A 12,668-nucleotide genomic window follows, 5' to 3' on the forward strand; every position below is an offset into this window, starting at 1 on the left:
GAGCAGTCATTCCGATGAGTCTCTCTACACTGTAAGACTTGTCTGTCATTTCAACAGTAAAACACTGTAGAATGCACAGTAAAATGCTGCACATGTGTTTTACTGCGTTAATGTTGTAGATTGCACTGCATTATGGGTAAAATGCAGAAAAATACTGTTATTAACTGTTATTTGAAGCCTCCTGTAAAAGCTTATAGCTACTGTAGATTCAAAGTTTCAGTTTCAGACGCCAACCTCATACTGTCGGGTGAGACACGTGAAGCTCAGACTATTTTAGTAAATATCTTCTAGCAGTGGTGAAGTGGAAAAATATTTGTATCACATGCTGGTTTGGTACTGCACCTGACTTGTTTATAAGTATCTTTACTGATAGCCAACTTTGAAACCTGCATGTTTTCTTAGCTAACCATATGTGTTAACTTTTGCACTGTTAGTTAGAGCCTGTAAGTAAGCATTTCACTGTAAGGTTTACGCTACACCTGTTGTTTTCGGCGCGCGTGACAAATACACGTTGATTTGATTTGATTTGTTACTTCTATTGTCAATTATATTGTTAATTGTTTTTTTATGTTGTTACTAATTTGAATAAATGTATTTTATGTGCAAATGTATTGTTTTTTTTTACATTTAGATTTCAGGGAGAATTTCACTGTAAATCTACAGCATTATACTGGCACCAGAGTTGCCAGCTTAGTACTGTAATTTTGCTTTATAGAAGCAATGCTGTAATATATTTGACAGAACAATTTTCCCGACTGTAAAACATATTACAGCATCCCTGCTGTACATTTAATATTTATTTGTAAAAGTATAAATTACTAAAGTTACAATTGATTACCTGTTAATTACCAAAATTAAGTCCAATTCCGGTAACGCTGGTAAATTACGGGTAGATTTGCAAACCTACGTTTACTTAACTGAAGTTCATTTGAAAAAGTAGTTCACTACATCCAAACTACTTAGTCATAAATTACAATCACACACACACACGCACGCACGCACGCACGCGCGCGCACACACACACACACACACACACACACACACACACACACACACACACACACACACACACACATACACACACACACACACACACACACACACACACACACACACATACACACACACACACACACACACACACACACACACACACACACACACACACAAATTGCTGAAAAGGGCATGACTGTCCCACAGGCTGAATCACATTAAGGGCCGGTGTGACAGCCTTTTATGAACTGTGCTTATTTCACACACCCAACTCACTGATTAGACTGGCACTGTTTTGGCACCGCCGCACAATCTGTCACAGCATTCACTGGATGAAACAGGAGACAGAGAACAAGATTTGAGTGTGGATAAGAACAAATTGTCCTTTCCGACAACAATCTGAATGAAGCACCATAACATCTGAGCTTCTGAGCCAAAAACATTCTAAGAAGCAGCAAAAACAGACAAAAGGCGTCTGAATCCTAGCATTCTACTTCAATGAAATGGCAGTCTGCATACTGTATGTTGTTGATTATTTTTGCTATCTGTTCAGACACGTGGATGTGGGAAATATAGTTCACATCGAGAGGTTATTTCCATGTATTGAAAGCTGCAGTGATCCCTACGACTATACATGAAGTGGACCAACAGGAATGTGTTCTACTGTCATCTATATCACCAGCAAGACAATAAGCCTGGGAACAGTTTCTCTCTATCTTATTTGCATGCGAGAGACCCGTAGACTGCAGCTGTGACGGCAGATAGTGCTTACTGAAATTACCCACAAAATGATTTCTCTGGGCAAAAGTAAAAGACGTGTAGCGAGCTACAACTCTGAGAGACATTTCCCCCTGACGCTTGTCCATGATAGCTGTTACAGCATTTATTAAAAATAAACACAGCTTGGTGTAATCCTTCTCTCAGGAGTCACGTTCGACTCATTCATGAGTGAAATGCAGAGAGAGAGGGCAGTGGCTGAATATGTTCGAATGAGATAGGGAGTGAGGGAGGGAGGGAGGGACGGAGGATTAAAAGGAGAGATAGAGGCTGTGTTCCATTCACCCAAATACCCACAGTGCATTATTTAGGTGGAGAAATAGAAAGGACGATGGGAACGGAAAAAAGGGAGGGAGCGGTTAAAAAGAGATGAGGAGAGATAATCTTTTGTAATTCTAAGTTTTCATTGATACAGTCTGGCTGGTTTTACACAATGTTACAAAATATTTGTTCAATATTTACGACATACTAATCATGAGAAGAAAAGGCTTACGCTGCATATGCAGATGTAGGATTTTAATTTGAGCACCAAATAATCCTGCAGCAACAGGATTTGAACGTTTAGTTCATAATGTTGCTTGATCGGTGGTTAGGTTATTAGTTGGCAGTGGTGTAAAGTACTTAATTAAAAATACTTGAAAGTACTACTTTTGTACTACGTTTTTTGGGGTGTCTGTACTTTACTTTACTATTTATATTTTTTTAAACTTTTACTTTTACTTCACCACATTCCTAAAGAAAATAATGAATTTTCTACGCCATACATTTTCCCTGACACCCAAAAGTACTTGTTACATTTTGAATGCTTAGCAGGACAGAAAAATTGTCCAATTCACGCTCTTAACCCTTGTGTGGTGTTCGGGTCTGTGGGACCCATTTTCAAAGTTTACTAAAATAAAAATTATACAATTCATTATTTTTTCAACCTGAGACTTGGTTCATTCAGCCAGCCCCAGGACCAGTCCGTCAGCTGCCAGCCCCAGGACCAGCCCGTCAGCAACCTGCTCATCAGCAGCCTGCAGGAGGAGAAATATGTATGTCAAAAATTGTTTAAATTGTCTTCTTGCCCAAGGAATGAGTCACCCCGCATGGCTGCCAATGTGATAAGGATGCAACCAGGGCCGACGCAGATGGCGGTTACTCATTTGCAGGACATAAAGTCTTCTTTTGAACTCTTCATCCCAGACACCATCCAGAAAATAATTATGGACTGCTCTAATTTGGAGGCAAGGTGTGTTTTTGGAGAAGAGATGGAAGGAGATGGACCAAACATGCATAGTTTGGGGTTCTTATTCTTGCTGGTGTTTTCAGATCCAATGGGGAATCCACAGAATCCCAGCGGGATGCAAAAACTGGGAGAGAACTTTTCCCGTGCAACAATGTCTCTGTAAAACTTCCACATTATTTTCAGGATTATCCTCTTTGATTACCGAGACACCAGACCAGCTCGGCGGCAGAGACAAGCTAGCTGCAATCAGGTCAGTGTGGGACAAGTGGTTGGACCGCCTTCCCCTGTTTTACAACCCTGGGCCCAACATTACTGTTGATGAGCAGCTTATGCTATTTAGGGGCCGCTGGCCCTTCAGGCAGTACATACTGTCTAAACCCGTCAAATATGGAATCAAGATCTGGACTGCCTGTGATGCTGCTTCATCATATGTGTGGAACATGCAAGTGTATACGGGGAAGCCAGATGGATGAGCCCCTGAGAAGAACCAAGGGATGCGGGTTGTCCTGGAAGTGACACAGGGACTCCGTGGCCACAACATCACATGCAATAACTTTTTTACTTTGCACAAGCGGTGACAGGAGCTCGTCAAGAGGAAGCTGACGATGGTTGGAACAGTACGAAAAAACAAGCCAGAGTTCTCAACTCAAGCTGTTGAATGCACGGAACAGGCCTATCAATTCCTCTAAGTTTGTGTTCACGGCCGACACGTCCCTAGTGTCCTACATGCCAAAGAAAGGCAAAAATGTGGTACCCATGAGTACGCTGCATAGGGATGGGAGAATCTGTGGCCAGGAACATCAAAAACAAGAAATCACAATGGATTACAATGACACAAAAAGAGTGGTGGACAATTTAGACAAGCTGGTGACTTGCTACAGCTGCAAAAGAAGAACCCTACGCTGGCCACTTGTGATATTCTTCAACATCTTGGACATCTTGACAACGCGTTTGTCATCTGGATGGCGTTGAACACAGATTGGAACAGAGGGAAGCTCCAGAGGAGACGGCTCTTTCTCTAGGAGCTGGGCAAGGCATTGGTAAGACCTCAAATCCAGAGCAGGCAACATATCCCAAGGACCTCAGCTTCTGCAGCCATCATGAGGAGGATTCAGGAGGAGGATGCTAGTGCCCCATCCTTAATTTAACTGTGTGTAAGTGTGGTTTTTCAGTGAATTTATTTAACTCATGAAAGCTCATCTGCATTTAACTTCCGGGTGTCCGCCGGTTTGTTTTCTGAAACGAGAATATCCAATCATAAGTTTGCATCTGTCTCTCTGTCAGCCCATTCATTTTTAGTGAATCTGTTGTCAGTATGTGGAGCAATTTAGAAACAGCAGCCAAGGCCTTTAATCCACAGATCACACCAGGGCAAATGCCTCGCTGCTCCCAGGAATGACTCATTCCTCCTCTTTTTCTCACTCAATCTATTGCTCTATCTCTCTCTCTCTCACTCTCCTTCCCTCTCTCTCTCTATCGCTCTGTGGATATTAACACATGTGCACATGTTTAGGTTTTGGCACATCTTTATATTGGGCTCCCGAGTGGCACAGGGGTCTAAGGCACTGCATCTCAGTGCTAGAGGCGTCACTACAGACCCTGGTTAGATTCCAGGCTGTATCACAACCGGACGTGATTGGGAGTCCCATAGGGTGGCGCACAATTGGCCCAGCGTCGTCCGGGTTTGGCCGGGGTAGGCCGTCATTGCAAATAAGAATTTGTTCTTAACTGACTTGCCTAGTCAATTAAAGGTCAAATAAATAACATAAATATTAATGCTCATATTTAGCCTAGTAAATAGCTTTCAAAGGTCAAATCTACAGGTAACTGCTAAAATAAAGGAAGAACCAACATAAAGTGTCTTAATTAATAGGTCGTTGGGCCAACACAAGCCAGAACAGCTTCAATGAGGCTTGGTATGGATTCTACAAGTGTCTGGAACAAGCTGTTGTAACCTTTTTGTGCCCCACACATTTCCCACCGCTTTTTCCACTTTGGGTACAGGGTTGATGGGAAAGGATTGCTGCAGCCCGGGGGCCAAGGTGTTGGAATGGCAGTGATAGCCTGTCCTGTCATCTCCAGAGATACCAACGTGTGTGTGTGTGTGTGTGTGTGTGTGTGTGTGTGTGTGTGTGTGTGTGTCTGTGTGTGTGTGTGTGTATCTGAATCCTTGTCTTCTGTCACTGTCACCATCCAGGCTAACAGGCCTTCCATGGGTCATCACCAGAGCAAGAAGTGTCACCCCCCCATTCCTCAGATGTATCACCCGGAACACTGCACTGTACCTTGTTACAATCACCACACACCCAACACTCTGGGCCAAACGCTGTGGGTGTCTGGCAGGGTGAGAGTGAGGGGAATGTGGAGACATAGGATGTTCTCCTTGTGTAAAAATGTGTCGCCTCATAAGATGTTGAAAGGTACATGAAAAGTACATTGTAGAATTGAATGAACAGGACACGTTTAGGACAATGTGCTAAGTGGGTTTATTAGTTTCCTATTATAAGTATCAGGCAGTTTGGGCCTGCCTAATTTCTCAGTAAAAAGCTGTACAAAGTGTTGAGAGGAGGCATGGCTTAGAACCCTAATCATGAACATGTCCTCTAGGGGGGAAAAACATATGTAAGCACTTGGGAAGCCTGCTGCTGGTAGAATACTAAACGAGTGATACGCCTTATCTTATCTAATAGATGTGGACTCACAAAGAACTATCTAATGAATAGGTTTATTATGCAACACACACAGGTGGTGATGACTTCATCTGTCAAATTAAATAGCTGGAGAATGTTCTATAACAACATAATAAGGAATTGAAGAATGTCTTGTAATCCACTGAAATGTAATCTTGATCTTAGTTCTTTTGAGCTTGCTGGTTAATTCCATGGCCTTTTGTCTAAATCGTTTAGATCTATGTTTAATACAAATGTGGACAATATTCATGAATGTCTCTCAAAGACATTCTATCATCTCACTCTGAACTCGTATGTTTGCTGCTATTCTTCAGGTACAGCATACTGCAAAAGTGCATCTTTGGAACTTCAGATCGCACAGAAAACTCATAACTGAGAGTGGATGAAGGAATTCAAAGAAATGAAACAGTAATATCAAAATGTATTACATACTGTGGACAACATCATCCCTAGCCTATTTCTAATGGGCCTTTTTGCTGTATTGAGTCTATAATGGATGTCTCGGACACTCAAATAATGAAAGAGGATACAGATATGGCCCATTCCGACCACATAAATAAATGGATGAACCGCAGGCTGGACGTTAGATGGACAATACTACCGGATTAGTGTAGTCATACAGCACACTCACATGGGCAAGGTATTTTTAGATGTTGTTTACACGGCAAATGATTCCATTCCTTGTAATCCCCTGTCTTTTGTCTGGCCGTCGGTAGCTAGAGAGAGTACCCAGACAATTATACAAAGGTACCGTTTATTCTGACTTTATAGAAGATTTATAAGATCCATCTTAATCATTTATAAATTACTTGTTTTGTTCAATGCTACAGTAGCTACAGTGTTTAGAATGCTCATATGTATTTATGTCATCATACATGCTAACTACGGTCCAGTGAGTCGACTGTGGCTATGATAGTCATCAAGTATGGAGATGATGCACCTGTCCCAAATGGAACCCTATTCCCTTTATAGTGCACTTCTTTTGACCAGGGCCGATAAAAGTAGCGCACTATAAAGGGAATAGGGTGCCATTTGGGACACAGAAGCGAAACATTTGAAACATTTGCGGCTCCTTCACATTTATCTAAAAATACACTGTTACTTCTATCTCTCCTGTGTCTTTAAGAGTGCCAAATGTAAAAACAATTGTCTAGTGGTCATTCCAGAAGATTTTGGCTCATTTCAGTGATATGCAAATAAGTCCAAATCTTTGTGGAATTAGTTTTTCTGTTGACAATGATTGCTGATGACACGAGAGCTGGGAGCTGCTTGAGAGCTGCGTTCAAGGACATGGGTAGTCCCAATACACAGGGGTGTATTGTGTGTGTGTGTGTGTGTGTGTGTATGTGTACAATCATCCTTGTCATCACATACAGTTTCGGGTTGCCTTGTCTATTGGAGGGTCTCTATGGAGACAGACTCATCACCCCCACCCCCACCCCCACCCATTCCCAAAACCCCCCTTACTCTCCCCCTCACCCTCCTAGCGTTCATTAGGCCCTGTTTTCTTGTCAAACCTCTGGCAGCTCTCCAACCCACCGAGTCAACCCACTATCTCGTCTCCCTCTGCCTGCTCCAGCCAGTCTGGGTGATCAGAGGTTGCCGTGGCAACTCTTCCTGTCCCTGTCTGGATCATCCCAAGATCCCCCCTCCTTACTCTCATCCCGCCCTACCTTCCTCCCTCCCTCTATTATAATAAGAATGTTCCTCTAAGAGACTAATGCTTTCGGATCTTTCTCCCTCTCCCTCCTCCTATCTTGTATGCTTTCTCTCTCTTTCTTTCCCTTTCTCTCCCTTTCTCTCCCTTTCTCTCTCTCACTCTCTCTGTCTCTCCCCTCCACTCTCTCTTTCACCCCGTCAGTCAGAGTAGGAGCCAGGCCAGATCTGGGATCAGTGTTAAGACAGCTGCTGCTGGCCTCTAGGTGGTTTGTGTGGTCTGTCTGTAGCAGACAGGGAGGGAACCCAAGCCTTTATCAATGGCAGTTAAGACTGGAGCTTTAGAATCAGCCATAATGCAGCATGGGGTTTCCCATCATATGTCCTTTGTACAGACATTAGTTTGAATCCATTCCTTGGCACTAGGTCGGATGGATGGTTGAAGAGGGATTGCCTGTTCTAAACGATGAAGACTGATAGAAAATCTCCTCTCTCCTGGTTTGCCTGGTAGTCATAGCTCTCTCTTCAGTATTTCAAGCTTTCATGCACACACGCACAAGCACACACAAGCCCACGCACACAAAAGACAACCGTCATCAACCATCGTTAAACAAAGGACTTCAGAATGACAGTGCGGTTGGAATGATTTCTAAAAACGATCAATTCAGAGCTTGACATGGTTTCATTCATTTGGAGACAGAGGAGGCTATTGACCTAGGCCCAACTTGATTTATATCTGTGGACACAGACGGATGAACACAAATGGCTACTATATAGTTAGCGCTATCAAATGATAAATGGAGGGGGAAATTGGACATCTCTCTCACTCATCTCTTTTATTAACATATTATAATTGATACGGTAGTAAAGGATTATATTCATTTTTTTATTGATTATTTATATTAACTAGTTATAAACCCTATATAGATGGAAACTGGATGTAAAATGTTACCCGATATTCGATCTGAGGGTGAATCATGATTACACAATCACTGTACTGGAGAGAGTAAGCTTGCCTGCTGGCTGTATAGTTACGTTTATTTGGATCCCCATTAGCTATTGAAAATGCAGCAGCTACTCTTCCTGGAGTCCACATGAAATGTACAAATACATGACAATGTAGAGAACAGTGATACACAAGAACAACATAAGACATTCAATTAAAATTCAAATAAAATAACAGTTATATAGTGGAAAGACACCAAAAGACAACAAAAATACTATTTACACATTCATATTCTTATATACAGCACCAGTCAAAAACTTGGACACACCTACTCATTCAAGGGTTTTTGTTTATTTTTGCTATTTTCTACATTGTAATAACACATATGGAATCATGTAGTAACAAAAAAAGTGTTAAACAAATATATATATATATATATTTGTGATTCACTAAAGTTGACGCCCTTTGCCTCGATGACAGCTTTGCACACTCTTGGCATTCTCTCAACCAGCTTCACCTGGAATGCTTTTCCAACAGTCTTGAGGGGGTTCCCACATATGCTAAGCATTTTTTGGATGCTTTTCCTTCACTCTGTGGTCCAACTCATCCCAGACCATCTCAATTGGGTTGAGGTCGGGTGATTGTGGAGGCAAGGTCACTTGATGCAGCACTCCATCACTCTCCTTCTTGGTCAAACAGCCCTTACACAGCCTGGCGGTGTGTTGGGTCATTGTCCTGTTGAAAAACAAATTATAGTCCCACTAAGCGCAAACCAGATGGGATGCTGTGGTGGTCATGCTGGTTAAGTGTGCCTTGAATTCTAAGTAAATCCCTGACAGTGTCACCAGTAAAGCACCTCCACACTATCATACATCCTCCTCCATGCTTCTATAAGGGCACAAGGCGAGACCCAGATGCAGACAGGGGAGGCAGATGGTTTGAGTCTTGATATTTATTAAACAATCCAAAAGGGGTAGGCAAGAGAATGGTTGTGGACAGGCAAAAGGTCAAAACCAGTTCAGAGTCCAGGAGGTACAGAGTGGCAGGCACGCTCGAGATCATGGCAGGCAGAATGGTCAGGCAGGTGGGTACGGAGTCCAGAAAACAGACATGGGTCAAAAACCGGGAGGACTAGCAAAAGAGAATAGAAGCAGGAGTACTGGAAAAATGCTGGTTGACTTGAAAAACTTAACAGACGAACTGGCACAGAGAGACAGGAAACACAGGGATATATCCACAAGGGATAATAAGCGACACCTGGAGGGGGTGGAGACAATCACAAGACAGTAGAAACAGATCAGGGTGTGACAGTACCCCCCCCCCCCCCCCCTAGTGGCGCCACCTGGTGTCCTACCTGGGTGCATACCTGATTGACCGGGGTGTAGGAGGTGGAAGATGAGGGCTGGATCGAGGATGTCTCTAGCGGGAACCCAGCATCTGTCCTCCGGGCAGTAACCCTCCCAGTCAACCAGGTACTGGAAACCCCTGCCCCGTGGTCGAACACCCAGGAGACGTTTCACCGTGTATGCCGGATGGCCATCAATGACACGGGAAGGGGGGTGGGCCTGGGGACAGAAGACACAGGTGAATACGGAGGGCACAGGATAACAAGAGACGGACAGCACTGGAACTAAGGACTCAGAGATGGGAAACGGACCAATGAAACGAGGGGACATACCCTCTGCCCAATGCGATAGTGGGGAGCTGGAGTCCGGCGGCGGTCAACTTGTTGACAATACCTGTTGGTCTTGAGAAGTGCTACCTGAGCTCTTCTCCAGGTACGTCGACAGCGGCGGACGAACATCTGGGCCGAGGGTACGTTGACTTCCAGTTCTTGTTCTGGGAAGAGTGGAGGTTGATACCCCATGGAGCACTCAAAGCGAGTCCCGTGGCTGAACAGGGAAGGGTGTTCCGGGCATACTCCACCCAGACCAGTTGTCGGCTCCAGGTAGTGGGGTTGGTTGAGACCAGGCATCGTAGGGTGTTCTCCAGGTCCTGGTTAACTCGCACCGACTGGCCGTTCGACTGGGGATGGAACCCGGAGGATAGGCTGGCCGACGCCCCAATAAGGGTGCAGAACGCCTTCCAAAACTGAGACTAGAACTGAGGACCCCGGTCGAAAACCATATCCACCGGGAGTCCATGGATCCTGAAGACGTGCTGCACCATGAGCTGGGCCATTTCCTTGGCAGACGGAAGTTTGGGGAGAGGGAGGAAATGAGCAGCCTTTGAGAAACGATCCAACACTGTCAGAATGACGGTGTTGCCATCAGACGGGGGTAGCTCAGTGACAAAATCCAGAGAGATATGAGACCAGGGACGATGAGGGACCAGTAGTGGCTGAAGAAGGCCAGAAGGAGCTTGCCGTGGAGTCTTGTTCTGGGCACACACCGTGCACGCGGCGACGAAGGCAGAGACGTCAGGAACCATTGTGGGCCACAAAAAACGTTGTCGGAGGAATGCTAGGGTACGGCGGGAACCAGGATGACAGGTCAGCCTGGAGGAATGAGCCCATTCCAGGACCCATGACCAGACTGAGTTAGGGACAAACAGCCGGTTAGCCGGGCCACCTTCAGGTCCAGGCTGGGAACAGTGTGCCTTGCGAACCAGGGTCTCAATACCCCAACCCAATGAGGCTGCAAGGCATGAGGTAGGCAGAATGGTTTCGGAGACTGAGGGTTTGGCAGAGGAACTGTATAGGCGGGAGAGGGCACCAGGCTTCACATTCTTGAACCCTGGACGGTAGGAAATGGTGATGTTAAATATTGTAAACAGTAGAGCCCACCGGGCCTGCCTGGAGTTAAGGCGCTTTGCTGTATGGAGATTTTCCAAATTTTTATGGTCGGTCCAGACCAGGAATGGCTGTTCTGCTCCTTCCAGCCAGAGCCTCCACTCTTCTAACGCCATCTTGACCGCCAGGAGTTCTCGATTACCTACATTGTAGTTCCTCTCTGCAGGATTGAGACGATGGGACAGGAAGGCACAGGGATGAAGCTTTTGGTCCTGGGCAGATTGCTGGGACAAGATGGCCCCCACTCCACCATCAGAAGCATCGATCTCTACCATAAAATGACGGGACGGATCCGGATGGATGAGGATGGGTGCTGTGGTGAACCGATGCTTCAGGTCCACAAAGGCTCTGTTCGACAGCTGGAGACCATGTGAACGGTACTTTGGGAGAGATGAGTGCAGAGAGGGGGACTACCATGGCGTTGTAACCCCGAATGAAACGGCGGAAGAAGTTAGGAAAACCCAGGAAACGTTGCAACTGCACCCTGGACATAGGTTGAGGCCAATCCACCACTGCATTCACCTTTCCAGGACCACCTGAACATTTCCCTCAGTGATGACATATCCCAGAAAGGAGATTGTAGAGCGGTGGAACTCACACTTCTCGGCTTTCACAAACAATTGGTTCTCCAGGAGGCGCTGAAGAACCCGTTTGAAATGAAGAACATGTTTTTGAAAAAAACATGGATGTTGTCAAGGTAGACAAACACAAAATGGTTTAGCATGTCCCGGGGCACATCGTTTACCAGAGCCTGGAAGACAGTTGGTGAGTCCAAACGGCATAACCTGGTACTCATAATGTCTGCTGGCTGTGTTGAATGCTGTCTTCCACTCATCTCCTTCGCTTATCCGAATCAGGTGGTAGGCATTCTGAAGGTCCAGCTTGGAAAAAATGGTGGCCCCCTGGAGAGGTTCAAAAGCCGAGGAGAGGAGTGGAAGGGGGTAATGATTCTTAATCTTAATGTCATTTAGATCCCGGTAGTCAATTTACGGACGCAGGGTCTTGACCTTCTTCTCCACAAAGAAAAAACGTGCACCAGCAGGAGATGCAGATGGACGGACGGCCCCAGTAGCCAGAGACTCCTCTATGTACTCCTCCATGGCCTTGGTCTCGTCCCGGATAGAGAATATAGCCTACCACGAGGTGGTGTGGTATCTGGGAGGAGATCAATGGCACAATTATATGGACAGTGCTGGGGAAGAGAAGTAGCCAGTGCCTTGCTGAAGACCTCCAGGGGGTTGTGGTACTCTGTGGGGACAGCAGAGAAATCCGAGACTTGACTTAAGCCCTGAGGAGACAGTCTCGGGGAAGGGTGAACTGCTTTGAGGCAATGGGAATGGCAGAACGGACTCCAACCAAGGGTTGAACTTGTGGTCCAGTCAATAACGGGGTTGTGTTTTTTGAGCCAAGAAAATCCCAAAACAACAGGAACATGGGGAGACAAAACAAGGAGAAGCTGTATAGCCTCACTGTGATTTCCTGAAACCTGTAGATTATCAGGAACAGTGCTGTGGGTAACTCTACCAATGGAGCGGCCATCCAGTGCTCTAGCGTCCATGGGAACAGAGAGGAGTTGAGTGGGGATAC

This window comes from Salvelinus namaycush, chromosome 7 (assembly GCF_016432855.1).
Source record: "Salvelinus namaycush isolate Seneca chromosome 7, SaNama_1.0, whole genome shotgun sequence".
In the NCBI taxonomy this organism is placed as follows: domain Eukaryota; kingdom Metazoa; phylum Chordata; class Actinopteri; order Salmoniformes; family Salmonidae; genus Salvelinus; species Salvelinus namaycush.